This window comes from Rhinopithecus bieti, unplaced genomic scaffold (genome assembly GCF_001698545.2).
Source record: "Rhinopithecus bieti isolate Rb0 unplaced genomic scaffold, ASM169854v2 scaffold_18354, whole genome shotgun sequence".
Lineage (NCBI taxonomy): Eukaryota > Metazoa > Chordata > Mammalia > Primates > Cercopithecidae > Rhinopithecus > Rhinopithecus bieti.
Window position 1 is genome coordinate 199,252 of NW_016809835.1, and position 26,591 is coordinate 225,842.

Sequence of the window (26,591 nt, forward strand, 5' to 3'; positions counted from 1 at the left end):
AGGTGACAGGAAGGCGAGATTCCTTTCCAGACACAGTGCCTGAATACAGTGCGGATAATGTTCTGAAGGTGGAGAAAGCATTCACATGAAAGTAGAAGAAGAACTCATACAAATCAGCCAGAATTACTTTCATGTTTAACATAACAAAAGCAGTTGAATAGAACAAAATATGTGAAACTGAAACTTTTTTTAGTTTATATCAAATACCTGCTCTAAATTCTATAAGTAGGATATTGTGCTATTCATTCAAGCCACTGCTACAGGTCTATGCCTTGAAATTTTATGAATGCACATTCATAAAATTTCTTAATAACTTCTTAATAACTGCTAAATCTATTTAATTTTTCTAATTTTGGTAATTGTGTAAGAAAGAGACAGGCATAAATGAATAACAAAAATTATCCCTTTCCAAGGGCTATTGAGGACATAAGGACTCTGAAGCCAAGTTAAGGTAACAATTCATCATGTTTCAGTAAATTGAAGAATGGATACCTGCATAGTGGTATGCACATGTTAATAAACAAAGAAGTTATGTATCCCCATGAAAATTCAGTGTAAAAGACACCTAAACAGTCTGAAATTATCTTGTTAGGCACTATACATACAGCAAACCAGATCCTGATACAATAAATGAGTTCAAATTTCTGTATATCCAAGATTGTTGATGTGAGATGCAGTTATATTTAGACTTATGCCTATGTTCAAAGCATTGCACAGAAATTGAATAGTCAGCTTCTATAATAACCCCATGTAAGTGAAAATTCTATGGCTGCGTGTGTGTGTGTGTGTGTGTGTGTGTGTGTGTGTGTGTGTGTATACATGTCCTGGAAAGGCTTCCCCAGGCAGATGGTTTGGGCCCGCAATAAAAATGAGGGACAGTAACAGGAGATGAGACTCAGGGAAGCCAAACACCTACCTTGGGCTGGAACAGGTATTTGTTCTGTCTTAAGAAAAGCCAAAAACAAAAAGCTAATTGAACAATCATTTTGAGCACTCCTAAGGGGAAACTATATGAGGGTTAAGGAACTTAGGAAAGGAAGAGGGAGGTTAGAGATGAAATTTACTGTTTGAGCACAGGTTATAGTTCAAAAAGGGATTCAAATGCCTTCTGGAAACGAATGCGCCTCCTACTCCATCTCTATCACACTAACATATTCTAAAAGTTTTTGTTTTATTTTTAAATAAGCTTTATTCTTCTCCCTTGAAAAGAAAAGTTTATCGCCCTTTGATGAGCTCCTGGCTTCCAGGTCAAGTGGCTTTTCTCCTGAGGCCTCTTTAGGGCACAACCTAGCCCCAGATTCGCTGGCCTATGTAGTCAAAATAGAGGATTCAGCAAAGGAGTCTAAGCAAAGTGTGGTGTGTGTGCATTTTCTGAAGAGTCAGAGACATTGTCTAAATCCTAAACCTTATTGAGCACTATCTCCTGATCTCTTCACAACATTTCCAGTGGTGGGGACCAGACACCTGTATTTTAAAACATTTCCTCCCATCATTCTGCTCTGCAGCTCCATGAACACCGCTGTATAAGAAGAGATGTTCTCACAGGGCAAAGACAGTGTTGCTCATCTCTGTTTATTTGACTAATATTTATTGAGCATCTGCAATAAGACAAGAACCATTAGGATTTGGCCATAAAATAGTGAATAAGAGAGACATCTTCCCTACCCTCATGGAGCTTTTACTGGGGGAGGCAGATGTTAAACAAATAATTATAGTTAATTAAATATTTGCAACTAATTTGAGAATTAAAAGGTGAAAGAAAAACTTCTATATCTCAAGTGTCTGGCCAAGCACAGTATAAATATACAACAAATACGTGTTGAGTATCTGCTATTTCTATGGGTTATCCCATGGGCAATAAATGCCCAAGTATATTCTGTTAATAGTTAATAGGCAAGCAAAACACTATCAGTCAGATAACTTTGAGAAACCTGGTTTAGACCAAGTCAAATAGGCTTCTTTAATGCAGGGATTCTCCAGACCTTAACACACTAATGTGCATTGACTCTTTAAGTCAGCTCTCAGATTTGCATGGGATGTGTATTAGTTCATTCTCAAATTGCTATAAAAAAACTACCTGATACTGGGTAATTTATAAAGAAAAGAGGTTTAGTTGGCTTACGGTTCTGCAGGTTTTACAGGAAGCAGGGCTGGGGAGGCCTCAGGAAACTTACAATCATGGTGGAAGATGAAGGGGAAGTAGGCACATCTTACAAGGCTGGAGCAGGATGAAGAGAGAGAAGCGGGCGGGGCTACATACTTTTAAACAACCAGATCTCATGAGAACTCTCACTAGCACAAGAACAGCATGATCCATCCTTGCCCCCATGATCCAATCACCCCCCCACCAGGCCCCTTCTCCAACATTGGGGATTAAAATTCAAAATGAGATTTGGGAGGAGACACAAATCCAAACCATATCAGGATATCACAAGTACTTCTCTCCTGCAGCATCCCAGGGAGCCTAACCATCTTGAGATTTTTTTTTTTTTTTTTGGAAATACTTTCAACGGATTTTCAGGTGGAACTTCAATGCTTCCACCTGAAGGGGGAAAGTGCCTTTCTTTTCCATTGCCAGCAGCTGGGTCCTGGAGAGTCTGATGCTCACCTGGTTTTTCCCTGGTAACACAGTCCTGCCTCTGGCCTAGGAAACACCCTCTTTGTGCCACCCAGATACGGAGAACAAGGAATAGCACACAGCCAGATGATCACTTACTCAGGGAAAATGAAAAGGCCTTGATGCATTCATGATCTGAAGATGCAGAAATAAGCACTGCAGTCTGAGTGCCTGGTGACTTTGCTTGGTACCACCTGGAGTTTAAGGTCAGGGCAAGGGTACACACTCATGTCTGATGACTTCCCATAAGAACTTTTGCATACTTAGTGGTAGGAACAGGAAGTACTGCACAGCTAGACTGTGCAAAGTGACATGAAATTTAGCCACAAAAGCTGAACTCAGGATTTATCCACAGTGAAAATGTAAATCCATTGTTCCTATTTAGGGTTGCATGGGGGCATACTTACACTAAAGAGTTATTTGTTGTTTATCTGAAATTGTGATTTCAACGGCCTTCCTGTATGTTCATTTGCTAAGTCTGGCAACTCTACTTTTGTGCCTGTTTGCTCTGGCTACTATGAGTTCTGCCCATGAGTGTGGACTTTGAATACAAGGGTCTGAGAAGGCTGTGCTGTGGTTGCCAACCTGTCAAGGTAGTACCCAGTCTAGCTGCTGTGCAGATGTGCAGGACAAACTTTGCTGGGAAGCACTCCTGGCGCTATCACATTTGGCTAGTTTCTGCTGCTGGTAAGCCGGCAAATTCCACTTATTCCAAAACCAAATAAAAAAAAAAAAAGAGGTGAGTTTTACAAGCAGTCATCTGTGGTACAGAACAGAGTAGAGCAGTGATTCTCAACTGGGAGCAAGCTGGCAATGTCAGGAGACAGTTTTGGTTATCACAGTTGAAGGGAGAGGGGACAGTGCTACTGGCTTCTAGCTGGTAGAAGACAGGATAAACATCCTACAACGCACAGGACAGCCCCTGCATCAAAGAATTATGTAGCCCAAAATGTTAGTAATGCCAAGGATTAGAAATCCGAACCAGAGGAAACTGAGCCACATCCTAGAAGCAAAGCTAACCCTGAGCAAATTGGTTAAGAAGAGAAAGTTATAGTTTTCTATCCTTAACCTTCTTTCAACAATCCCCACCCTCAAAGAGTCCAGTGTCTCTATGTTGCCCTTGGTTCCTTTAGCTGAAGGAAAACAATATCTGCCTACTATACCCCAATTACGTATTAACAACTTAATATGCTAATCTCTCGAAATATGTTAATGTTCTAAACCATCTCCTGTTCGAAAGATGGTGTGGCTGCCATTGCCAGCTCACTACTTCTGAGAGCTGATCTCTCCTTTTTCCTTGCTAACAGAGCCCCCAACTTTGTCCAGGGAAGCATTGCGTCCAGTTAAAAATACTGACCCTCTCAAACTTTCTCTCACAAGTGAATATGAGATGGAATTGGAGGTTTTGGGAAGGAAATTTCCTGCCTAATATACAGACAGATTTTGCTGGCTCTGAGCTTTGTTGCTTTTGTTCTTTCTCCCCACTCTCCTGGAATGCAGAAGTGATGGGTACAAGAGGAGCAGCTGCCATTCATAACCATGAAGCCAAAAGCCACATACAAAAGGTGCTTGAGTAAGAGACTGGAAGGGGCCTGGGTGCTTGGCAACTTCCTCAAGGTGGTGTACCATTCTGCACTAGTTATAACAAGATTTCTCATTACATTAAAAAAAATAAGTAACTTGGTTAATCCTCTGAAGTTGAGTTTCTGTAACATGCAACCAAGCTCAGCCTTAACTGATAAAAGATCTGGAGAGGAATATGCTTAACCCAAGCATTGAATCTAATGGTGAAATCCTAGGAGTATTGGAGATCCTAAGGAGTGATGAAATATTCAAGAACAGAGGATTTTCTCATCTCTCCTTAGCTCACCCAATGTAGACACTTCTGTACTTACATAAATGCCCTTGTTCTGACTCAGGAAGCAGGTTAGATATTAGACTATTACTAGTGCTAGCCATTGCCACAAATAGTAGAGAAAGTTCCAAAGGGATAAATGATTACAGGAAGCATTCTTGGGTGTCCCCCAGGAGGCCCAGCACAAAGGACAGGTGGTCAGCCTTCATTTGGACCATATCTGCTCACTAGGAAAGATGCTTTTGACCATACTGACTTCTGAGAGAAAAGGGCCAGCATGGCTCCAAAAAGAGAGACTCTTATGTCCACCTTAGAATTGACACAAAGCATTTTATATATAATCAAGGTGAGGATTATGATGAAGAAAAGATCATCCTCAATATTAATGGCCTGTTTGCAAAGAGAAGAAAAGGTCCATGGTCACTCCTACTTTTTGAAGAACTTGCCTAGCCATCTAGCCTCATGGGGATGGAAGATGTAGTGAGGCACTACTTCATCTGTATATTCTGGGCTTAATCAGAGAAATAGCCCCTCACTCCAAATTCATACCTGCTCCTTGGCCTCTTCCCCTTTCCAGGCGCTTGTCAGTGTGCCCCAAATAGGGTAAGGCCAGGCCAATGAGAAAAGTGGGGGTAGCAGTGACACCAGGGACACTTGCAGTGAGGCCAACCCCCTCTCCTGTCTCTATGTCCTTTCATGAGCAGTAGCCCTGAAGCTACGCCTTATTAGGATGTGACTTAGACCACATTTCTTGGTCTCTCTGTGCTGTAAGATTCTTTCTCTGCATAAATGCTGTCAATCATAGTACCTACTGTTAATCAAGTTTAGCCTAAAGCTGCCGCCTTACATATTTAAGATAGGCCTAAAGGTTTTTCCATACATCATGAACTATAACAAGTAGAGGTGTAAACTGACCATAGCCCACACCTATGCCATTCACTGAGTTTGGGCCAATCAAATGTAGCCAACTGTTCAAACCATGTTCAAATGAGCCAGACATCAAGCTGTAACCAATCTAGTTGTTCCTGTAAATCGCTTCGATTTCTGTACATCATTTCCCATTTTTTTTTAACCTATACATCTTCTTCCACCACATGGCTGCGATGGAGTCTCTCTGAATCTGCTGTGATTCTGGGTGCTGCCTGATTTTCGAAATGTTCATTGCTCAATTATACTCCTTTAAATTTAATTCGTCTGAAGTTTTTCTATTAGCACTACTTCATAGGGTTCTTGTGAGAATTCATTGGGATTATCCCCATAAAGAGCCAAGCCCTGGCCTTGGCCCTGGGCTGGACAACTCTGAGAGCACTCACTGAATGTCAGCTTGCATGATCCTCATATTATCCCACTAGAGTTTCATCATGTGGCAAAGAGGTGAGGGGATTTCCCCCATCAGCGTTAAGGAAGGCATCTTGCTTGTATTCTCCTGAAGGATACATGAAGAATTCAGACAATGTATTATTTTGTTATCCGACTGTACTCTTGGGCAATCTGTAGAGAATATGCAACAATCAGTCCTAGCTCTCAAAGAGCTAGAAAGTCACCCCTAGCAGCCACTGAAGCAGCTACTTCCTTGGGGGTGGGAGAGGTGCTGCTCTGGGCTGTTTACTCACCACCCACTCTCCACCCCCCAAACCTCGTGATGCTTGGCTAGACCTGAACCCTGAGAAGGGCCCTGAAGGCTCAAAGTCACAGGAGAAGCCAGTCCAGCTCCAGGGGGAGGAGATAGACAGTGGAAGAATGAGGAAGGGGGAGGGGAAAGGAGGTCTTCTGCACCCAAGTTTTAAGGTCTCCTTGAATTCAGACCATCTGCACAGATGGCCAAAAGCAGCCCTCAGGTTGTTCCCACCTAATGGAATGTGTAGGTTTAAATGGGAGGACTTGGGCATGTAAACCATTAACAGGACTCCCAACCAGGTGACAATGATACAATATGCCCTTGTTTGGGAGCCCTGTCTGAATTATGCCTTTGTGTAATATAATCTGTGCAAACTGCTTCTGGGCCAGAAGCCACTGTAAGCAGGCTGTGTCTCACCTCAGGTTTTTATCTAAAAAGCCTTACCTAAGAAACACAATAGCCCAAGTTGACCTAGAGTGATTTCTTTTAAAGGTGTGCGTGCATGTGTGCATTGAGGGGGAAGGGAAGTAGGTAAATGAACCAAACAACTCACTTGCACATTAAACTCTCATTTGTAAAACTCGCAAAGAATAAAGAAATGGGCATAAAATGTAGCATTGAAATCATACATAGAGGGAGATTTCATCAAACGTTGCCTTCATAAGGCAGTGTTCTGCATACATGTACAGATCGTGTGGTGTTTGGGCAGGGCATTTGTCATACTGGCAAGCACTCGGTTAAAAAGTAATCAGGTTCCAGGCCCTCTGTTCTTCCCAGAGAGAAGAGGCCGCTCCTGGATGTGGGCGTACCTGGCTACCTGCACACTAAGGATCCCCAAGCAGTCTGTAAACATTACCTCACTGGTTAGGCAAGCTCTTGCCCCCTGCAGTGTTTAAGAATGATGGCAAAGAGCCAACCAGGGATCGACCCTATTTCCTGGTCAGAGAGTGACCTTGGGTCCCCTTATAAGGTTGGATAGAATTCTACTGAAATACTCCTAGACACACAGCACCTCCTTCACGAAGAGATCATCTCCAGTTTAATAACAGCATGGGGCATACCCGAGAGCCTCCCTCAGGTTCCTTTGTGTAATTCTACCCACATGCTGGTCTAAATGAGCCTGTATTTTTCTTAAAGTTTATACCTTTATGAAATTATGTAAGCCATTTCAAATATTTTGATAACCAATTGAAAACCCATAAAAAGAACAAACTAATCTTCCATCAATACGATACTTATACAATATATTCTTACCAAGAACAACTATGCAGTTGCTTTAAAGAATAGGGCTACACGTATTGATATAGAATTATCTCCACCGTGGGTTGAATGAAGGCTTCCAAAAAGATATGTTCATGTCCTAACCTCAGAACATGTGAATGTAACCTCATTTGGAAAAAGGGTTTTGGCAGATGTAATTAAGTTAAGAACCTTGAAATCAGATCATCTTAGACAATCTGCATGGGCTCTAAATCCGATGACAAGTGTCCTTATAGGAGACACAAGAGAAGGCATAGCAGAGAGAACACAGAGGGCAAGGCCATGTGAAGACAGAAACTGAAATTGGAGTGATGCAGCCACAAGCCAAGGAATGCCTGGAGCCACCAGAAGCTGGAAGAGGCAAGAAATAGACTCTCTTCTAGAGTCTGTGAAACTCTACGAATACCTTGATTTTGGATTTCTGCCCTCCAGAACCATGACAGAATAAATTTCTGTTTTAAGTCACCTAGTTTGTGGTAAATTGTAAAAGTATCCCTAGGAAATGAATGCAATCTCTAAGATGAATTTAAGAATTAAAAAAGATGCAAGACACTGATAACAGCCTTGTCTCTGGGAAGAGGGGTACTTATGTTCTCCTTTGAATGGCACTCCCTAAAGTTGGGCACTGCTATGGACAGAATAATTGTCCCCCAAAGGATGTACTCATCATAATCCCAGAACCTGTGAATGTGGTAGCTTACATGGCAAAGTTGAATGAAGATTACAGATGGAATTAAGATTAGTTAGTTGAGCTTAAGACAGAGAGATTGTTGTGGACTGTCTAGGTGGGCCTGATGTAATTACAAGGGTCTTTAGAAGTAGAAGAGAGATACAATAGAATATTATTTGGCAATTAAAGGAAATTAATAGATGCTACAACATGGATGAATCTTGACAACATTATGCTGAGTGAAAAAAACTAGTCACAAAGGACCATACGTTGTTTGGTTCCATTTATATGAAATATCTAGAATAGACAAGTCTATAGAGACAGAAAGTAGATTACTGGTTGCCCAAGGCTGGAAATGATGGAGGGCTGGGGATGTGGGTGGTGACTTGGAATAAGAGGTTTCTTTTGAGAGTGATAAAAATTACCTAAAATTGGTTGTGGTGATGAATGAACAATTTTGTGAATATACTAAAGCCACTGGATTATTATACTCTTAAATGGGTGAATTATCAGTATGACAATTATATTTCAATAAAACTTTTTAAAAAGTAGAAAAAAGAGTGGCAGAAAAAAAAGAAAGAAGTGAGGCAGAGGTCAGAGTAATTTGACTTGTCATCGATGGCCTTGAAGACAGAAGGGGGCCACAGACTAAGGAAGGCCAGCTACTTCAAGAACCCGAGAGACAGCAAGGAAATGAAGTCTGTCCTAGTGCCTCCAGAGAGGTGCAGCCCTGCTGATGTCTTAAGTTTAGCTCCCTGATATGGTTTGGCTCTATGTCCCCACCCAAATCTCATCTCAAATTGTAATCCCCACATGTCAAGGGAGGGAGGTGATTGGATCATGGGTACAGTTTCTCCCAGGCTGTTCTCATGACAGTGAGTCCTCCTGAGATCTGATGGTTGTATAAGGGGCTCTTCCCACTTTGTGCACTCCTCTCTCTCCTGCTGCGTGTGAAAAAGGTGCTTGCTTCCCCTTCCGCCATGATTGTAAGTTACCTGAGGCCTCCCTAGCCATGCAGAACTGTGAGCCAATTAACTTTTTCCTTTATAAATTACCCAGTCTTGGGCATTTCTTTATACAGTGTAAAGACAGACTAATACACTCCTTGAAACTCATTTTGGACTTCTGATCTCCAGAACTGTAGAGAATATATTCATATTGTTTTGAGCTCCTAAGTTTATAGTAATTTTTTTGCAGCATCATAGACAATGACATTTCTTGCACTATTTTTCCTTTTGAATTGTGTGATCTGTACATATGTTACCTACTCAAAATTTAAATGAAAGCAAAACAACCTATTCAGACAATGATTCAATGTCATCTGGCAAAAATTTTAAATACTTGTAACATTGCTGTTCAACAGAAATACAGTCGAAGCCACGAATGTGCATCATATATTGTAATTTTATATTTTCTAGCAGCCGAATGTTTCAAAAAAAAAAGAAACAAGTGAAATTAATTTTAGAAATACATTTTGTTTAACCTAATATAGCAAAAATATTCCCACATATAATCAATATAAAAATTATTTTACTTTTTTTATCATGCCACATCTTTGAAATCTAGTGTGTATTTTACACTTATATTACATTTCCACTCAGATGCACCACATTGCAAGTGCTCAGTAGCCACATATGGCTAAGGGCTACTATATTAAACAACAAAGATCTAAACATCCAGCAGGAGTGAGGGGTAGGGAAAAAGCAATTCAGGTGAGAATGGGAACTGCTAGAACTTTTTTGGAAAGGCACTGTCTAGTACTATTTGAAATATATATCATTTTAACTTAGAAATCCATCTTAGAGATTCATGCTACATCATTATACAAGGATGCAGCTACAAAAGTATTTATTGGAGTATTGCTCAAAAGGCAAAACACTGAATACAACCTAAATAATCACAAATATGTTATAGGTACACCATAGATGTTATGTAAGTATCACAGAAAATGAGCTGGAGCTTTATGTAATGACTACAGAGTATTGACCATGTCCAGGGTATGCCGCTATGTGAGAAAAGCTTAGGTGAGAAGTGCTTTTTTGTATATATTTTTTTGGGAAAAAGCCAGTTAAGATATAGACGTATATAGAATTATTCACACTAAACTTAATATTGGTTACTCTGTGAAGTAGTGTTGAGGTGTTATAAATACTATTGTTGACTTTCTCCTTATACACATTTTGTTGTGTATTTCTTTGTAGCTTATAAAGAAAATCAACATACACATGTGATATTGATATGGTTTGGATATTTGTCCCTTCCAAATCTTATGTTGGAATGTGATCCCCAGTGTTAGAGGTGGGGCCTACTGGGAAGTGTTTGGGTCACGATCGTGGATCCCTCATGAACAGCTTAGTGCCCTAGGTAATGAGTAAGTGCTCACTCTGAGTTCACACGAGAACTGATTGTTTAAAAGACCCTAGCACCTCCTTCTCTTTTGCTCTTTCTCTCACCACAGGACACACTCCCCCCACTTCATTTTCCACCACGACTGTAGACTTCTGAGGCCTCACCAGAAGTAGACGCCAGTGCCATGCTTGTACAAGCTTGTATGCTTGTACAGCCTACAGAATTGTGAGCTAATGAAAGCTCTTTTCTTTATAAATTACATTTATAGCAACACAAAACAGACTAACACATGTGAATATTATATATATTATGTATATTATACACACACATATATATTACTTGTATGTGTATCGATACTTTAGGAGCCACCCCAATGGTTACACCATCAGCAAAGCATCAGTGACCACATCAAAGACCTCTCCCCAACAATAACCTTAAATGGGACAGACCTTCCTTTGACCAGGTACTTTTTTTTACTAATTAGAGGGAGTACCTCAAATATGTTCTATGAAACAGTACTTCTTAAGATGCACACTAAATTGCTATGCCTTTAGAGTCTATCAGTCTATAATAGAAACCCATATATTCTGCCATTCAGAGAAACATTTCTTGTTTACCCAAGTTTACACCCCCACAATCCTATCCAATATCCAGGTAATAAAGAGTTTTTTAAAAGTTTGAATTTGCAGGAAAAATTAATTATGGGCCAAGGAATTATCATGAACTGAATACCAAATATAAATTGAGAGTTTCCACACTTGGATTTAAAAAGAAAAATCTCAGATGGTTTATAAAACATTTCAGACTTCGGTGTCTCTTCCACATTCAGCATTTGGTCAGTATTATTTGTTAGACAGTGTCAGCTCTGGTTAGTATATCTGTTAGATGGTATGTATTAGGTTTTCCTGCATTGCTACAAAGAAATACCTGAGGCTGGGTAATTTATAAAGAAAATGTATTTAATTGGCTCACCGTTCTGCAGGCTTTATGGGAAGTATGGTGCCAACATCTGCTTCTGGAAAGGCCTCAGGACGCCTATAATCATGGCAGAAGGTTATGGGGAGCCAGCATGTCACATGGTGAGAGCAGGAGCAAGAGAGAGAGGGTGAGGTGCCAGGCTCTATTAAACAAGAGATCTTGCGTGAACTGAGAGAAAACTCACCCATCACTAAGGGGATAGTGCTAAGCCATTCATGAGGGATCCACTCCCATGATCCCATCACCTCCCACCAGGCCCTGCCTCCAACACGGGATTGTATTTCAACACGAGATTTGGAGGGGCAAACATCCAAATCATATCACGGTACCTGAAAGTTTAGCTTTCTCAGGCCGGGCGCGGTGGCTCAAGCCTGTAATCCCAGCACTTTGGGAGGCCGAGACGGGCGGATCACGAGGTCAGGAGATCGAGACCATCCTGGCTAATACGGTGAAACCCCGTCTCTACTAAAAAATACAAAAAACCAGCCGGGCAACGAGGCGGGCGCCTGTAGTCCCGGCTACTCGGGAGGCTGAGACAGGAGAATGGCGTCAACCCGGGAGGCGGAGCTTGCAGTGAGCTGAGAGCCGGCCACTGCACTCCAGCCTGGGCGGCAGAGCAAGACTCCGTCTCAAAAAAAAAAAAAAAAAGAAAGAAAGAAAGAAAGTTTAGCTTTCTCACCCCAGCAGATTGTCCTAGGTTTGTGGTCCCTGTATCAGTGGCATGTAACTGGCAACTTGGGCCCTGCAGCAGCCCCTTGCAGCCTTCAAAATCCAAGAAATGAGACTTTTCTAGACTAGGTAATTCAACTGCGAGCTTTGTCCAACAACATAGTGGCTGTGTTAGGTAGGCCCTCAACCTGCTGCCTTGAGAGTCTGTCATTCAAAATACCCAACTCATAAAGCTGCACAAAGATACTCCTTGGACTGCCTGCATGACTGAGTCCCTCAGAGTATTCTCTCCAGGCAAAGGATGACTTGGCAGAGGGTATGGCCTGAGCCCCCAAAAGCTGTCATAATATTTATGCTTTATGCTGTCATTTTTCCATAACCGATAACATTCAAAAGTTTAGCATACCATTCTTCTTTAGTCTTCCTCTTCCTGCATTATAAATGTGTGTGTGTGTGTGTGTGTGTGTGTGTGTGTAGTGTGTAGTGCATGTGGTATGTGGTGTGTTGTGGGGAGCCCTTTGAAACAAGCACTCAAAAGTAGATGCTGGCTCTCATAAACATTCTTCCCCTGGCCCTACAGATCAAATTACAGAATGGCAGGGAGGTTGGAGGATATCATAAATCCATTCACTTCAAATATTTTTTGGGGGGCTATTATGTCTCAGGCATCAGGGATACAAAGATGATATTAGTTGAAATATAAATTTGGTTGCTCTTAAGCCATTTGGAATATTTTAAATCATGCAGTGATTGAACATAGTCAAAAATAGAGAAATAGTCCAATAAACTAAAAAGGTGCATATTTCAGAAATCCTTTTATTTTAATATTGTTTTAAAAATAATACTTTTGAAAGTGTGAAGTGCATATTGAAATAGGAGGCAAATATTTGAATAGATACTGTATTAGTCCATTTGCATTGCTATAAAGGCATGCTTGAGACTGGGTAATTTATAAAGAAGAAAGGTTTAATTGACTCATGGTTCTGCAGGCTGTACAGGAAGCATGACACCAGCAACTGCTTCTGGTGAGGCCTCAGGAAACTTACAATCATAGTGGAAGGTGAAGGAGGAGGAAACGTGTCACATGGCAAGACAAAGCAAGAGAGAGGGGAGGTGCCAGGCTCTTTAAAACAACCAGATCTCATGTGAACTCACAGTGAGAACTCACTCATTATTGTGAGGACAGCTTTGAGCCATTTATGAGGGATATGCCCCCATGACCCAAACACCTCCCATGAGGCCCACCTCCAACATTGAAGTCACATCTCAACATGAGATATGGAGAGGAAGAAAACATCCAAACTGTATTAGTCCATTCTCACACTGCTATAAAGATGCACCTGAGACTGGATAATTGACAAAGGAAAGAGGTTTAGTTGAATCACAGTTCCACATAGCCAGGAAGGCCTCAGGAAACTTACAATCATGGCAGAAGGGGAAGGGGAAGCAAGAACCTTCTTCACATGGTGGCAGGGGAGAGAGAGAGCCTGAGGGGAAAATGGCCAAACACTTTTAAACCATCAGATCTTGTGAGAACTCACTCCCTATCACAAGAACAGCATGAGGGAAACTGCCCCCACGATCCAACCACCTCCCACCAGGTCCCTGCCTGGACACATAGGGGTTACAATTTGAGATGAGATTTGGATGGGGACACAATGCCAAAACATGTTACAAACCATATGAGATACATAGGTGATTGTCAGCTGTTACTAATATTAACTTATCAATAAGACATCTCTACCTTAATTACATGTTTCACAATAATCAATTTAGAAACCTTGCTTTCTTCTTTACATCTTATAAAGTAATTTTATTCAAACCTTTTCAATCCACTTTTGATATCCCTGACTTTGTCATTATGTAATCCGATTTGAATCATCTCACACTGTTTCTGGAGGGTATCACGTTCAATTTTGTTCAAATTGTTTGAGATAAATGTATGACGCTGAAACTAGAAATGTTATTGCAAGCCATAGATACCTGTTTCTGTTAACATTAGGGGAGTGTCTTCATGCATTTATTCTGTGGGTATATCTTCTGCTTACTATTTGACTTTTTAAAGTTATCTTTAAAATATTTTCAGTGACCTAGAACAGTTATTGCTGTGAAGTCATATTCCAAGAATAATGACCAAAACTTCTTAAACTTGGCTGGGCACGGTGGCTCACATCTGTAATCCCAGCACTTTGGGAGGCTGTAACGGGTGGATCACGATGTCAAGAGTTCGAGACCAGCCTGATTGACATGGTGAAACCCCGCCTCTACTAAAAGTACAAAAAAATTAGCCAGGCATGGTGGCGGACGCTTGTAATCCCAGCTACTCAGGAGGCTGAGGGAGGAGAATCGCTTGAACCTAGGAGGTGGAGGTTGCAGGGAGCCGAGATTGCACCACTGCACTCCAGCCCAGGTGACAGAGTGAGACTCTGTCTCAATAAATAAGTAAATAAATAACTTCTTAAACTTTCTTTACTTCTTTTTCACTGATCATATTAGATGACCTCTCTAAGCATTCCCAAATAAGCAAATATTGAATTTGTTTCAGGTTTATGTCTCACACAAACAATAATAAAGTCATCTATTATATGCAGACTCAAATATAAGGCCACTCTCTTTTTTGAGGACTAATTTTTGAGGGAAATATGTGCTTCTTATATTTAGGCACATACATTCCAGAGCAACTTAAGATTCTAGCTGGCATACAGAATATGTACATTCACATTGTTCTTGAAGCTAAAACACGTTCTTCACAGGACATGTGGCAGATTGTATTTTCCAAAGATGACTGCACCAATATATTCCATTCCACCTGCTCTTCTTAGGATGTGATGTTGACACTCCCCCATGGAGAAGTGGGGGGTTTATATTCCCTGCCTTTGAATCTAAGCAGGCCTGTGACTATGAAGAAAATGACACTATATAATTCTTAAGGCTAAGTTATAAAGGTGAGTTCCTGCCTGGGACACTTGCCCTTGGAACCCAGCCATCATGTCGTGAACACACCAGGCAACCACATGGAGAGTCCACATGTAGGTGTTCTGATTGACAAGCCCCACTAAAGTCCCTCCAACAACCAGCATCAACCTCCAGACATGTGGTGCATGAGCCTGCAGATGATTCCAGCCCCCAGTTTTTAAGCCGCCCAGTTGATACCAAGTGGAGCAGAAATGAGCTGTCCCCACCAAGCCCTGCCCAAATTGCAGATTCGTGAGCAAAATAAATGTTGTTTTAAGCCTCTGAATTTTGAGGTGATTTGTCATGTAGCCATAGATAACCAGACACCACAGGTTTTTTGCAACTTGAATAGGCAAAAGTTATTTTTACAGACTTAAGATGAAAGACCTTTTACTTATTTCTAATAATGTTCATCTTAGTAGTTTTAGGATGAAAACTGTTGAAATTATGGGAAACTTTTACGGTCATCTAATATATGACTTCTCTAGTTTGTATTTTTTGTAGATGTTACATATTTAGAAAGCATGTTAGGCATTCACACTATGTGGGCAAAATTGGGGCACTCTTTCTGGAAGGCAATTCATGCTCCCCCCAAAAGAGGCAAAAGCATTAAAACGTATATGTCTTATGTCCAAGAAATTCTGCTTCAGGAATTTATCTTGAGAAAATGCAATGGATATGTGCAAAGAATAACTCTAAGGACATTTAGATTATTTTTTTAAATATTGGAAATATTTAAAATCTAATATCAACATGGAATTAGACAACAAATTATGGAATATTATTTAGTCACAAAAGATGTAGAAGATGAAGATTTACTAACATGGAAACAGGGTGAAAATAGAGTTGTTGGCCAGGCGCGGTGGCTCACGCCTGTAATCCCAGCACTTTGGGAGACTGAGACGGGAGCATCACAAGGTCAGGAGATTGAGACCATCCTGGCCAACACAATGAAACCACATCTCTACTAAAAATACAAAAAATTAGCCAGGCGTGGTGGTGTGCGCCTGTAGTCCCAGCTACTCAGGAGACTGAGGCAGGAGAACCCGGGAGGCGGAGCTTGCAGTGAGCGGAGATCGTGCCACTGTACTCCAGCCTGGGCGACAGAGCGAGACTCTATCTCAAAAAAATAAAAAAGGAAAATAGAGTTGTTGCTCCACATCCAAAGGGGATTAGTTCCAGGACCCACCAGGAATACCAAAATCCTTGGATGTTCAAGTCTCTAATATAAAAGAGAGAAGTATTTGCATGTAATTTTACACATCCTCCCCTATTCTTTCAACCATCTGTAGATTGCTTATAATACCTAATGCAATGTAAACTCTATGTAAATAGTTGTTACCAAGTATTGTTTAGGGAATGACAAGAAAAAAAGTCTATACATGTTGAATATAGACACAACTATTGTAGGCCTAGCTACATTTTCAATCCTTTTGTTGCTTAAATCTGTGGATGTGGAACCCACGTGCACAAAAAGCTGACTGTATATTATTAAGTGAAAAAACTAAAACTGCTTATAGAAAAATATAAATTATAATTCCACATTCACAATACTATGTATCTATAAACATATTAATATACACAAAGATCTGGAAGGATATACCTTAAGGTTCTTATAAGGGGTTAAAGTTGGGAGGATTATGGAGCTCATTATTTTCTTCCTTCTTTATCCCTATCTCCCTCCCTTCATTTTTTTATTTCTGGCTTATCACTATCTTCCACTCATTTTTTTTTTTTTAGACACTCAGGCTGGAGTGCAGTGAGGCAATCACAGCTCACTGCAGTCTTGACCTCCAAGCTCAAGTGATCCTGCCACCTCAGCTTCCTAAGTAGCTAGGACCACAGGCAGGTGCCACCACACCCAGCTAATTTATTTTTTATTTTATTTTTTTGTGGAGGCACGATTTTTCTATGTTGCCCAGGCTGGTCTTAAACTCCTGGGCTAAAGTGATCTCCCTGCCTTGGCCTCCCAAAGTGCTGGGATTACAGGTGTGAGCCACTGCACCTGGCTTCATTTTTAATAAAGTTACTTTGCTTTTTATAATTAAAAGAACATTAAAATAACTTTAAAACATTTTTATAGCAATGTGTTAGTCAAGGCTTTCCAGAAAAAAATAGAACCAAATGATATGTATTTATATATTCTTAGAAAAAAAGAGAGAGAGTATAAAGAATTGGCTTGTGTGGGTATAGAAGCTGACAAGTGTCAAGATCTGCAGGGTGAGTCAGCAAGTTGAAGGCTCAGGAGAGCCAATGATATCATTCCAGTCCAAAGGCCAGAAGGCTTATGACCCAGGAAGAGCTGATGCTTCAGTTCAAGACCGAAGGCAGGAAAAAGGTGATGTCCCAATTTGAATGCAGTCAGGAAGGAAGAACTCTCTCTTACTCCAGGGAGGGTCAGCCTTTTTGTTCTATTTAGACCTTCAACTGATTGCCTACCCATATTAAGGAAGGCAATCTGCTTTAATACCCAGAAAAATGTTTGATCAAATATCTGGGCACTCTGTGGCTCAGTTCAGTTGACACATAAAATTAGCCATCACAAACAAGAAAACAAAAAGCTATGTAAACCCCATTGAAAAAAATCAAGAGAAATCAAGAGAAAAAAAAAGAGATTCTTTTTGGATCAAATCTTTTTTGAACCTCTTACTTCACCTGTCAAGTCAAACTATTTTCATTTTTGTTTTAGAACATCATTTTATCGTATATGCAGTGTTGTCTGTATATACTGGGGATGAGCAAAAATATATGTACATTGTTTCCATCACCCTCATTTTGATTGTATTCATAATTCGTATTTTGGGAGCTTCCCCTAAAAGTTCCCAAAACAGCGCCCGACTGGTCTGCATTGCGAAGAGTGCATGCCTTCTTCTAGTGTACTCTCATGGCCCTGGTGCTGACCTCTGTCACACCGTTTAACCTCGTCATACTGATTCACATGTTTGGGCTCACCTGATTGTGAACAACCCCAGTCAGAGAATGGGACTCAGCACAAAAACTGTGCTCAATTAACATGTCGAATGGGAATAAAACGTTTTCATCCAAATAATTGATGAAACTATTCAAGCAGGCAGCGCCGAGTATTGAGCCCTGTCTTGCATCACAAAACACTTCTCTCCTATTTTACAACTATTCTTACAATCAACTGCCTTAAGCAAGATTTTTCAGTTAGATAATGGACAATATTTCAAAGTTGCGAAATGCAGACTATTATAATCATCAAGCTATCAACTGGCACCACTATCCAGCCCAGTGTTTTCCAAACTGCAGGGTTGCAACTGATTAATAGGTTGTTAAATCAGTTGAGTGGGTTGTTAGTAGCCTTAAAAATGTACAGAAAATATAAAAAGGCTGTGCGTGTATTAATTACAAGTATTGTTTCAGGAAACTTTCATTGCAGAGGTACACAGGTATGTGTGTGTGTACGTGTGTGTGTGTGTGTGTATTCTGAGTCATAATGTAAAATGTACTCATATATTTTTTACTGTGGTTGGAATCTAAAATATTTGAATGCCATTGATCTGGCCCATATTTTTCACAGCAGACAGATGTCTTTCTAAAATTAAGATGAAGTCAGGGCCAGCTTCATGGGTGTGATACCTGTTCCATCTATCAGTGCAGTTGCACAACTTTGTGCAGTTGCACAAAGTTGCACATGGGTGTGATACCTGTTCCATCTATCAGTGCAGTGCAAGTGCACAAGTGCAGTGCACTTGCAAGGGTCCACACTTGGTTTAATGCTCTTCTGTCACCATTGTAGAATTCTTAATCATTCTATCTGAGTATTTATGTGAGCAGAGAAGATCTACCAGACAGCAGTGAGCACTCACAATTGTGATCCAGCAGCAGCTGTGCCGAGCACAGCAAGCTGCATGCTCCAGCAGTTGGCCTGCTTGTCCAGCACGTGAGTAGCCTCCAGGCAGTCCAGGGCACTAAGAGGTCAAAGGGGTTGGATGGGGCTCAACCTAAGCCCAGATTCATGTCATCAACAGCAGCAGCAAAAGTATCTGCACAACGGGTCACAGCCCCCGGAGAAAGGAGAAGCTTCACCTGGGGACAGGTTGGGGGCCTGTGATGGGAGGCTAGCTTGTCCGTCTGACCATTCCTTGCCTACACAAATATTAACTCTTCCACTTCTTAATCCTGAAACAGGAACTACCAGTGTGGAAGCAGTAAACTTTGAGAGTAAGTTTTTACAAAACAAAAGTGAACACAGGAACATAAAAATAAAGCACATCAGGGAGTTATAGGAATTCTTCAAAGCATTTAGAATCTTTGCTTTTAAAAACTGCTACAACATTGCAAAGCAAATCTCTACAGGTTTAGAAATAGAAGAGAAACACTATAGTGTTAAATGAGAAAAACAAGCAAACAAACCAACCTAAACACTTCATCTAAAGTGTCACTATTTTCACATGACACTTTAGATGAACCAATTATTAATGAGGAAAGCAATTTTAATACTAAAAAATTCCTTATAATTGAAGGTATGGCAACAGAATGCATAAGTATGTGTTTTGGTTCATATACAAATCATGAAGTCACTTGTGGTTTTTTATATGACCTCTACAAGTTTACAGAAAATGTCAGAGGAAACATTAAAAGGCCATTGTATAAATTTACATACATAATTAAATTTAAACTTACACAAAACTTATATATGAAGAGTTAAATCATTTTAGAAAAATTATTACACAAAATCAGTTCTAGATGTGCTAAACAATTTATATTTTGAAATTATCAGAAAGTGATGCTTATGTTATCATAGTTTATAAAGAATTCTTAACAACTCCAGTAAGTTGTATCCACAGGTCCTTCTTAAATAAAATTTTCAAAATTCTTTTAATCTTGACTTTGTCGAGATGACATCATTTTCAATATGCTTTAAAATGAAGTTGCTTAAAGTATGAATTTGATGATGTACTAGTCCATTTTCACACAGATATAAATAATTTCCCAAGATTGGATAATTTATAAAGGAAAGAGATTAACTGACTCACAATTCTAAAGGGCTGGGAAGGCCTGAGGAAACTTACAATCATGGTGGAAGGGGAAGCAAATACGTCCTTCTTCACATGATGGCAGGAAAGTGAAGTGCCCAGTCAAGTGGGGAAAAGCCCCTTATAAAACCATCAGATCTCATGAGAACTCACTCACTCTCACAAGAACAGCACTGGGGGACCACCCCCATGATCTAATTATCTCCCACAAGGCCCCTCCCCCAACACGTGGGGCTTATAATTTAGATTACAATTCAAGATGAGATCTGAGTGGGGACACAGAGCCAGACCATATTAGATGACTTAATAAATTTGCAAGGAAGTGAGCCAAAAACATCTTGTAAGCAGTCAAAATATTGATTTATTAAATTACCTTCTAATTATGATTAATTTCTTGTATTTATTGATTATATAAAATTACGGCACCAAAAATATTTTTTTCAATTTGTAAGTTCATGTTGTTACTCATGTATCACTACTACTCCTATGTTTTGTAAGTAAAATATTTTTTAGGAAAAAGCTGTATACTTTAGAACTTTGGTAGGATTCTCCTCCCCACCCCCTTCAATAAGCTGTTTTTTTTTTTTTTTTTTTTTGAGATGGGGTTTCACTCTGTCACCCAGGCTGGAGTGCAGTGGTGCAATAATGGCTCCCTGCAGCCTGGAACTCCTGGGCTGAAGTGATTCTCTGACTGCAGCATCCTGAGTAGCTGGGATTATAGTCATGAGCCAGTGTGCTCAGCTGTAATGATACTTCCTGTTTTTTGAATATGAGTCCTACATTTGCATTTTGCATTAAGCCCTGCAAATTGTATAGCTGGCCCTGAATACAAAATTGCATTTAAGTCAACAAATCATACTGAGTTGCTAATTTTACCCAGAAATATGCGAATTGATCAAGAAGAAACAGACAGGATAAACAACTTTCAAGGGTCTCGTGTTCTAGGATTCTAAGTAATTTTAATATGTGGCAGAATCTAAGGATCATATAAGAAATAAAGGTTATGGGAGTGTTTACATAGCTTAATTATTTTATTTATGATCTCCTAAGATTATTAAGTACCTTTATGGGATAACTCAAATGTTTATCATCTAAATTCTGACTTCATCAGGAGTTTTAGGCCTGGGTCCCAGTTTCCATTCACCTGCATTCCCAGTCAATTTGCAATTGTATAGTTAGTTGTGCCAGAAAGGACAATGCCCTTATTGAATGCCCTTATTGACCCCTTCTCCATTACCAATAGAATGAAGACAAACTGTAGAATAAGTCCAGATCTGGCCTATTCTATGCTTCTATAATAAGTGTATGATATACTATTTGATACCCTTCCATTTAATGTCATCAGGAGTTTGGAAGTGTCCTCAGTCCAGTTCATGCATCACCCTAGGTCTATTCACTTTCCTTGATTTGGGCCTTGAGTGGAGCTTGTGCTCATGGAGCCCAGTCATTTCTGCCTCAGCTTTGACTGCAGGCTGCTACATTGACTGCTCCCCCAGCCTGCAAATGACTCAAGGACACACCCCAACAGCACCATACTTCAGTCTACACTTCAGGCCTCTTGCCTCATGTTTTAGGAATCGTCTGTTGCTGCTGAGACGTGAGATGTCTTGGATCCACTTGGCATCCATGTACCCACAACCTAAAACGTACAGGCAAGTTAAATATCCTTTGGAACAACCTTTACCAGTGGGGCCAGGAATTAGCAGATAAATTCTCCCTACCTTCTGTCGAATGAGGTATTCAGAGATGAAGTATCTTTGTATAGTTTTTCTGAAGACATTCTCTGAAACCAAGCAGTTTTCTGGGAGCTATGGGCAGCTCAGTAGGGATTTTACTTCTAAATGAAATGAGTAAAATTGATGACTTAATACATTTGCAAGAAAGTGAGCCAAAAACATCTTGGAAGCCATCAAAATATTCTATTGATATTAAAAATTATATTAATAGAATTTCTGTTCCAATAATACAGGCTTTTGGCTCAGGCTTGGCTTTTTAGGGAATGTGGGCTGAAATATTAATATGCTACAGTGGTATTTCTGACAGGAACACTTCACAAGCAGCATAGAAACTGACTGAAAGCAAAGACTCAAGTCAGGTTGCCTGCATTTGAATCCCAGCTCCTCCATTCAGCCCCTGTGTGACATGGAGTCCGTCACTCAGTCTCCTTTTCTCTGTTTCAATCACCTCACACAAATACATTATACCTTCTTCAATTTGTGTCACAGGCTTGTCTAAGCATTCTCATATATTTACTCTCACCTATATTTGAGAATTAAGTATATAATTCTGAGAGACATGACAGAGAAGATAAAAAGGTCATTAAGATTAAACAATGAAAAGATGTTGAATTCCCAAGTGGTTGGAAATTTCAGCACTAAGTCATTAATGTTGATTTCATCTACTTCCTGCCTACCTGAGCCACATTCAGTTCCGTGTTCTCCATCCTCATTCTAACCCCCTTTTGCAATCTGCTCATGTCTCTTCTACCTTAAGCACTCTTTCCTCCAATATACTTACCTTCTTTCTCCCTAGCCCTACACATTGCCAAACTCCTTTGTATTTCACAGATCTCTGTTTATATATCACTTGGGAACTCTCCTAATCTCCAGAATCAGGAGGCAGTCCCCTTGGACATATTCCCATTGTAACCAACATACTTCTTACTTCTCTATCAGAAAAGCCAGCTCACTGTATTTTTTGTTTATCATTGAATCCCAACATTAATTTTTAGTTCTTGGCCCATAGTAGGTGTTCAATAAAAACTGATAAATAAATTATAGCTTTCATTTATTTATTTTTAAAAACAGATTTTTAGAGCAGTTTTGGTTCACTGAAAATTGAGTGAAAGGAACAGATATTTACCATATACGCCATATCTCCACACATGTGTGGCTTCTCCCACTACCAACATCTGTGCCAGGGCAGTACATTTGTTAAAATTGATGAACCCACATTGGCATGTCATTATCCCCTAAAGTTCATAGTTTACATCAAGATTCACTCCTGGTGTTGTATATTCTATGGGTTTAGACAAACATATAATGATATGTATCCATCATTATAGTATCAAAGTAGATACAGAATAGCTTCGCTGCCATAAAATTCTCTGTGAGCTGCCTATTCATCCTTCCCCCAACCCCTGGCAACCACTGATCTTTATACTGTCTCCATAGTTTTGTCTTTTCCAGAACGTCATGGTGCTGGAATTATGTAGTATGCAGGATTTTCAGATTGGCTTCTTTCACTCAGTAATATGCATTTAAGTTTCCTCCATGTCTTTTCATGGCTTGATAGCTCATTACTTTTTAGCGCTGAATAATATTCCAGCATCTGGATGCACCACAGTTTTTTTTTTTTTTTTTTTTTTTTTTTTTTTTAATCCATTCACCTACTGAAGGACACCTTAGTTGCTTCCAAGTTTTGGCAATTATGAATAAAGCTGCTATAAATATTCCTGTGCAGGTTTTTGTGTAGACATAAGTTACCAAGGAGCATGATGCTGGACCATATGGTAAGAGTATGTTCAGTTTTGTAAGAAACTGCCAAACTGCCTTCCAAAGTGGCTGTGCCATTTTGCATCTCCACCAGCAATGAACAAGAGTGCTTCCTGCTTCCTTCCCATCCTCATCAACGTTTGATATTGGTAATGTTTTGAGTTTTGGCCATTCTAATAGGTGTATAGAGAAAAATTTTTATTTCCCATAATTCCTAATATTTATATTTTAAATATTTATATTTTCAGAGAAGGCCTATTTTTGCTACAGAACAGCATACTAGTGCAAGTAGAAAATTCACAAATGTATCATGAATAGTTCAGGAATCTGCAAGGCAAGGTCTAATGAATGACATAGATAGATGCATACACTGTCACTAATATTAATCACCCACTCAGGATTCTTAAACTAGAGTATTCATTCCCTAGAAAATAATGGGGAACAGGGAAGGCTGAGAGCAAAGGGCCCATTTCTGAAGTCTCTGAACACATATAAATACAGACAGGTCCTCAGACAGCACTGTGATACTAAACTCAATCCATGGCAGAGTGGCCATTATTAGTGCTTAGGCCATGTGGTCCTCCATTCCAGAATATTTCAAGGAACATTCTAAGTTTTTATCAGATATGAGTTAGCTGTGCATATTGGAAATTTAATTCAAGTAAACAAAGCTTTCATGTACTCTGGCTTTGAACCAAGGTGTCAGTCACTAATGGCAGTTATGCTTAAAAAGCTATCAGACCTAAAGATTTGAAACTCAGAACTAAATGTATATACTTGCACTAAGATTTTCTCTTCCTTATTGGCCTTTTATTTTTGAGGGTTTCCTCAATAACATCTTGTCTCAAAATAACCTCCCTCCCTAGAATCTTCTCTAAAACAAAGCAGCACTGGTGTTCGATGTCGTTTTAAAAATCACATTATACCCTTAGGATCTTGTCATCACATTTTTTACTGGAATTGAGACATGTTCATCTTCATTATCCATTTCTCACCAGAACATAGAATAACATACACTTCCCTGGATTAAGTAGAAAATTATTATATGTGATGTAAGCAAGTGCCTTTTTCAAAAACGATGCTTATCAGTGTAAATCAAATTATATAATTCCTCTGCTTAAAACCCTCCAATTAAAAACATTACCAAGAATAAAACTCCAGATTCTTACTAAGTCTATAAGGGCTACATAGACCCACATGATCTGACTTCTGCCCAGCTCTGGCTTCCTTCCTCCCTTTCAACCCTGCCCTCTGCATCTTCAATCATGCCATCTTTGCAGTTTTTTAAATACACCAAGCTTATCCTTGCTAACCCTGTGCTTGGAAAGAGCTACATGGTTAGCTCCTTCTGTATGTTTACATCTCAGTTCCAATCTCCTCTTTACCAGTGAGTTCTTCCATGGTACCCAGTTAAAATAGTGCCCACCTCTCCTCCCAGCACCACTTGCTCTCTATCACAACACCCTGCTTTAAGAAAAATCCCATTTATCATTATCTGAATTCATCTTATGCATTTATTTTTATCTACTTTCCCCTTGGTTTCCATGGATAGACATTATAATCCAGAAGATACAAATAATGTATGGTTTCCATAAGAGCAGGAACTTTGTCTCTCTTGTTCACATTCCCAGAGCCTAGAACATATATAGTAGACATGTAGGAAATATAAATGAATGGTTGACTCACTCGAGGCCCAAAGTCCTTCCTGCATCATGGCCCACTATCTTTTCACAGAGACAGATGCAAATGATGCAGCCTCACCAAGCCACAGACTTGCCTTAGTAAAAAGCAAACCCCACCCATACACTTCCAAGAGAACCACTGTGTTACAAAATGTCCCTAATGTCCCACAGTCCCAGAAACACTTGGAGACCTGAGATGATAAAAGGCTCAAAGGTACGAAAATCTTCTTCCTTCCATGTCCTGGATAGCGTCATTGCTTTGGGTTTGGAAACTATTCTTGGGAATCTCATTTGGGGTCAAGATTCAGAATGTTCACAGATTTCATGAATATGCTGTGCTTTGGGCTGTACCTGTGGATGAGACCAAGAAGTAGAACTGAGATGCAATCCTTCTCTGAAAGGAAGTTACTCACATTTTTTGGAAAACAAGATAAATTGAGGTAAACAATCAGCAGGAACGTGTCATTACTAACATCTAAAACGCTTTTTTCACATGACTTACATTCTGCCTAATAAGCATCATCAGCCTCAACTTGAGAATATTGAGAAGAAAAGCCACACAGAACAAGGTTCAAATCCCAGTTTCTCGACTGGGATGTTCTTCAAGACTCTCTGGCTCCAGAGCCCTTTCTTCTGCATCACAAAAGCCTCATACGAGTTGCTTGAATAGCAGCCATAAAGGGTTCAAGAGAGGGACCCAGGCAATTATACCACTGATCCCTTAACTCTTGACCCAGTCCCAACATATGCTCTATGCAGGTCGTGTTTCAAAGACTCCATTTCTCTCACTTTATGTCATTGTCTTATCTGATAGGCTTTTGGGCTAAGCCTGGCATCTCGAGGTTTGAAAGGTTCAATGGATAGTAGGGAGCAAGATAGCCGAATAGGAACAGCTCCAGTCTCCAACGCCCAGCGCGAGCGACACAGAAGACCGGTGATTTCTGCATTTTCAACTGAGGTACTGGGGTCATCTCACTAGGGAGTGCCAGACAATCGGTGCTGGTCAGCTGCTGCAGCCTGACCAGTGAGACCTGAAGCAAGGCGAGGCATCGCCTCACCTGGAAGCGCAAGGGGGAAGGGAATCCCTTTTCCTAGCCAGGGGAACTGAGACACACAACACCTGGAAAATCGGGTAACTCCCACCCAAATACTGCGCTTTAAGCAAACAGGCACACCAGGAGAATATACCCCACACCTGGCCAGGAGGGTCCCACACCCACGGAGCCTCCCTCACTGCTAACACAGCAGTCTGCGGCGATCTATCCGCAAGGCAGTAGTGAGGCTGGGGGAGGGGCGCCCGCCATTGCTGAGGCTTAAGTAGGTAAACAAAGCCGCTGGGAAGCTCAGAGTGGGTGGAGCTCACAGCAGCTCAAGGAAGCCTGCCTGTCTCTGTAGACGCCACCTCTGGGGACAGCGCACAGCTGAAGACCAACAGGGGAAGCAG